This window comes from Gossypium arboreum, chromosome 7 (genome assembly GCF_025698485.1).
Source record: "Gossypium arboreum isolate Shixiya-1 chromosome 7, ASM2569848v2, whole genome shotgun sequence".
NCBI classification, from domain to species: domain Eukaryota; kingdom Viridiplantae; phylum Streptophyta; class Magnoliopsida; order Malvales; family Malvaceae; genus Gossypium; species Gossypium arboreum.
In genome coordinates, this window is record NC_069076.1 from 55,008,790 (window position 1) to 55,014,669 (window position 5,880).

The following is a 5,880-nucleotide window of genomic DNA, read 5'->3' on the forward strand; positions in this document are numbered from 1 at the left end:
AGCCTTTATCACCAACTCTTGCAAGCTGCGACTTTAATTCTTTCAACTCTGTTGGTGCCATTCTATATGGAGCAATCGAGATCGGAGTGTTCCGTGATCAAATCAATACCAAATTCTACTTCCCGACCGGAGGCAAACCCGCAATTCTTCCGAAATACGTCCAAATTCACACACAACCCAAGACCGATTCAACTTTCTTTTCAACTTCTTTTGTATTAATTACATACGCCAAATAAGCTTCATAACCCTTTCTCGATATCTTTGAGCCGACATTGAAGAAATCACACTAGGCAATGCCTCCGATTTATCCGATTCAACCCGCAGAGTTTCACTATTTCCACACTTTAATTCTATAACCTTTTCTTTGCAATTTACTATAGCATCATGCAATGTCAACCAATCCATACCCAAAATAACATCAAATTCATCAAACGGCAACAACATCAAGTCGGTAGGAAAGTAATGATCCCGAATCATTAAAGGACATTTCTTACATACTTTATCAACAAATACACATTTGCCTAACGGATTCGACACTCTAATCATAAATTCAGATTCTCAACAGTATATTCATACTAGACACCAATTTCATGCACACATATGAATGAGTAGAACCGGATCAATCAAAGCAATAACATTAACATTATAGAGAGAAAATGTACCGTAATCACATCGGTGAGGAAGCATCTTCACGCTTTAATAGCATAAGTTCTAGCCGAGCCCTTCCTTCAGTCTAACCGGTGCATCCTCGCTACATTCTTACTACTTGTTTCACTTCCAACTTTTCTCGGATACCTTCCCTCGAGTCCGCACCACTAGCTTTTACATTCTAAAATTTTTCTTTCTCACTCTCTCAGGCGGTCTCTAATAAAATGATCCGGAGAACCACATCGAAAATATTCATTTGCTCGACGGACCAAAATGATTTCTACCACACCACCGGCACTCGGGTTTAACAAATCTCGTATTTCCCACACTAGCCGCGTAAGTAGTCCGAGATTTAGGACCCACATTTCGCTTCTTAAAATTTCCATATGATTGCCTAGCTGAAACTTGGGAACGAGGATTCATATTTCTTGACTTTCCGGTTTCTTTGTGAGGGTGCATTACTCATTGGTCTTTTCTTCCAATTTCGTGTTTGATTCTACCTTTTCTTTTCCTTGAGAATTCTTCACCTTGCAAGCTCGATCGACAAGTACCACCATTTCTTTTAGTTCAAGGATCCCAACAAATACATTAATGTCTTCGTTAAGCCCGCCTTCAAATCGTCGGCACATCTTGGCTTCAGAGGAACATATTCCCCGCATACTTACTTAATCGAACAAACTCTCTTTCATATTTCGAGATCTGTCATATTACCTTGCTTCACTCAAGAAACTCTTTACATTTCGATCAATAAATCTTTCACTAATATATTTCTTCCAAACTCTTCTTGAAAGAATTCCTGTGTTACCTCTCTTTCGGTACCATGAAATCAAAGTCTTCCACCAATTATAGGCTGAATCTCTCAACAAAGATGTAGCACATTTCAAACATTCTTCGTGTACAAGATAATTCATCAAATACCCGGATAGAATTTTCAAGCCGAACTCGCTTTCTCGATCATCATCAATATTTGCTCTAAATTCTTCAGCCCCTTGTTTACTTAATTCTATCAACGGGGTTCTGTAAAATTTTATCATATCCACTCCTTGAGGCATTGGAGGCATAGGTTGAGGAATTGGGGAGGTGGGGAGGTCGACATTTGGGTTCGCATTGAACGAACTCATGTACCATGCACTCATCATTTGGAGAAAAGCTTCCGATCCCTTTCCTCCTCCCCGACCAACAGTAGGGGTGGGTTTTCATCGGCGCTGCTCCATCAGCCGGAGCTGGCGATTACTCAGACTTCATCTCGCCACACTGGATCGGGATCCATTTACTATATAAAAAAATTCATTTAAAAGGTCAAGTCGTCACACTATCACAATTCATACATATGGCATGTATAGCAAAATCCGTACATACAACACGTAGTCCGAGAACTGACTAAACCTGCTCGATACCACTAAATGTAACGCCCCCCACACCCGAGACCGTCACGAGTCGAGTATGAGGTGTTACTAAGCTTAGTTTAACATTTTAGAACTTTGAATTATTTGTTTCTACATTCACAGCTTTTAAGCTACTTGCGTCACAGTTACAAGAAAATCATATCTCGAGTTACTGAAACTCGAAATTAAGATCCGTAAATTTTAGCTGAATCTAGACTCATAAAACTATCTACTAATTTTTTTTTAGAATTTTTTGGTTGGGCCAATTAGTACAGTTTATTAGTTAAAGTTACCCCTGTTTCAAGACTCGACTGGTCTGACCTCTGTTTACTACGAACCACATTTCTCTCTGTACAAAATTCATATGACTATGAGGTTTGTTTATACTAAAACTAGACTCAATAAGGATTCTGAGGATATAAAATACACCACCTAATTATATCTTTACAATTTATGGTGAATTTCTAAAGTAGGAACAGGGGATTCAGAAACTGCTATGACTCTGTTTCACTAAAATTAAAATATCTTCTAACATAGACTTCCTTTACTTGTTTCATTTGTTTCATGTGAAACTAGACATAATAAGCTTCAATTTGATATGTATTTCACCACCAAATTCAATTTCTATGATTTTTAGTAAATTTTCAAACTCGCGTTAGTATTGCTGCGGTATTCTATTTATGGTAAATTTCATCCTTTTATGAGTTTTATGCACTAAGTATCTTAATAGTTTTCCTTAACATCAAACATAATCTAAACTAACCATTTTCATAATTTATCATTATCAAGCATTTCCTCAACCATTTCACAACCATACCATAAGATCATTTACACAAAATGGGTATATTGCTATACATGCCATACTTAAATTTACAAGCCATTTACCAAAAATCTTCGGATAGTGTGATTGAGCCTTCGACCTATCCCGACTCTCGAAGTGGCTTGTCCAAAACTACAATGAGTAAGAAGGAGGAGTAAGCATAAATGCTTAGTAAGTTCATATGAAAATAATAAGTAACATAACAAACAGTTATACCACCAACATTAGCATACATCACTAAAACACATATCACATTTTAATCATTCTTCATCATCTTATTACCTTATCGTGGTTGTATCAATACTCAACCCGAGGGTTAAATATATACCTGTCCAAAATATCCATTTCATATCACTTACCAATACGTCTCTTTACATCTCGAAATTTTCCTCCATTTGAGTAGAACTTACCCGCTGAACACATCGAATATAATTCGGATACATGGATAACTTGCACATAAGTGCCACATATTCAATCAAGCAATCATGTAACCCGCCCATAAGCGAACTCGGACTCAACTCAACGAGCTCGAGTGTTCGCATCCATAAGTGAACTCGGACTCAACTCAACGAGTTCGGATGCCTAGTTACATCTCACGAACTCGGACTCAACTCAACGAGTTCGGACATTCGCATCCATAAGTGAACTCGGACTCAACTCAACGAGTTCGGATGCTCAACCATCCTAGTGACATGTCACTTGTATCCTAATCTATTCCTAAGGTTCAAACGGGCTTTTCCTCGAACACTTATCCTTGCCGCCTTCCGTAGAATGCCAAATCAATACTCAGAACAATTATATTTAACAAGTAGTTCACATAATTTACATATTATTTGAAATTAACCACAAAGCATACATTTCATAATAAAATTCAGCATAACACATAATTAATATCAATAACTTAAAATAACAATTATGCTACATTATTTACACATGAACTTACCTTGGTACCAAAATACAAAGATTTTGCAATTTAGTCCACAATCTTTTCTTTTCCTCGATTGAGGTCGATTCCACGCCTTTCTTGATCTAAAATAACACATTTAGCTTATTTAATACTCACATTATCAAATTAATCCTTAACTCAAATTTTGGCAAAATTACAATTTTACCCCTAAACTTTTGCATATTTACATTTTTGCCCCTAGGCTCTGGATTAAACTTTATTCCTTATTCTTATGTTTTACAACATGCTGATCACTTTTCTCTTCTATGGCAACATCAAATTCTCACTCTAACATGTACTTGTGACTATTAGGTATTTTACCGATTAAGCCCTTTTACTCGCTTTTTGCTTAAAATCGAGTAGTACAAGTTGTCTAACATAATTTAAAACTTCATATTCTATCATAAAACATCAAAATACACAAATTTCACCTATGGGTATTTTTCCAAATATAAACCCTAGGTTAAATTATTGCTAACATAAGCTTTATCGAGTTACCGAGATCTCAAAACGTAAAAATCATTAAAAGCGGGCTTGGAATCACTTACTATGGAGCTTGGAAGCTTGAAACAAACCCTAGCTATGGAGAACCCTTGAAATTTCGGCCTAATGAAGAAGATGGACAAAATTGGCTTTTAATTTTGTTTTAATTCATTTTAATAACTAAATGACCAAAATACCCTTACTACTAAACTTTCCAAAAATTCCTTCCATGTCCTAATTTTGTCCATGAACTTAAAATTGGTAAAATTGCTATTTAAGACCTCCTCATTAATATTCCAAAACAATTTCATACTAAAAACTTCTAGAATGCAAGTTTTGCAACTTATTCGATTTAGTCCCTACTTTCAATTTAAGCACTTTAGGCATAGAATTTCATCACGAAATTTTCACACAATCATGCAATCATATCATAAACATCAAAATCATTGTAAAATAATTATTTCTATCTCGGATTTGTGGTCACAAAACCACTATTCCGATTAAGCCCTAATTTAGGATATTACACGATAGACACCGGAGCTGTACCTGGAATCAACTCGATACCAAATTCTACCTTGCGACTTTGAGGCAAACCTGGTAACTCCTCTGGAAAAACATCTGGAAAGTCCCTCACAGTGCGGATGTCCTTAACTGAAGAGTCCACAGAATCAGAAACACTGATGTAGGCCAAAAATGCCTCACATCCTTTCCTCACCAGCTTCTCTACCACTAACGCAGATATCATATTAGACAAATAATTTTGTCGTTCCCCAATCAAAACTATCTCACTATCCTCCTCGGTCCTCAAAACAACCCTCTTTTCAACACAATCCATACTTACACGATGCTTCATCAACCAGTCCATGCCCAGAAATAGGTTGAACACCCCAAACGGAAGTTCCATCAGATCAACCAAAAATATCATCCCTTGGACTTCCAACAGAACATCTCTAAACACGTTATTAACCCTAATGGACTGCCCCTACAAACTCACCACCGAAATCTCACTAGTAGTGCTCTCATGCGGAATTCCTAAAGTCTCAAACACTGAACATGCAACATAAGAGTGTGTAGAGCCTATGTTTATCAGTGCAACATAATGTACATCAAGAATTAAAAACATACCCGTGATGACGTCCGGAGCATCTCCATTCTCACGATGACGTGCAGCATAGACAAGTGTAGGCTGCCTCGCCTTAGTAGGCCAAGCACCTCTCTCTGGTGCTCTCTGGCCTCGACCCATATCATTACCACCCCTAGCTTGTCCTTAGCCACTAGGTGGCTGATGTACCCCTCTTGGCGGCTATGCAGTCTCAGCAACCGGAGATTGCATCTGATTACACCTCAGTGGACAATTCTTAACTCGATGCTCAGTCGATCTATACATCAAACAAGCCCCAATAGCTCTCCAACACTCGCTCGGATGGCGTCTATTACAAAGCTGACAGATCGCCACCCCATTAAGTGCAGCAGTAGGCCCAACTCTCGTGGGCCCGTCAGTCCTGGCCTTTTTCTTAGACCTCATCCCAGCACCAGAAGACTCAGAATCCCTCTTAGCCTTCTCTTTTTCACAATTTTGGCGCTCAGAGCGCTTCACC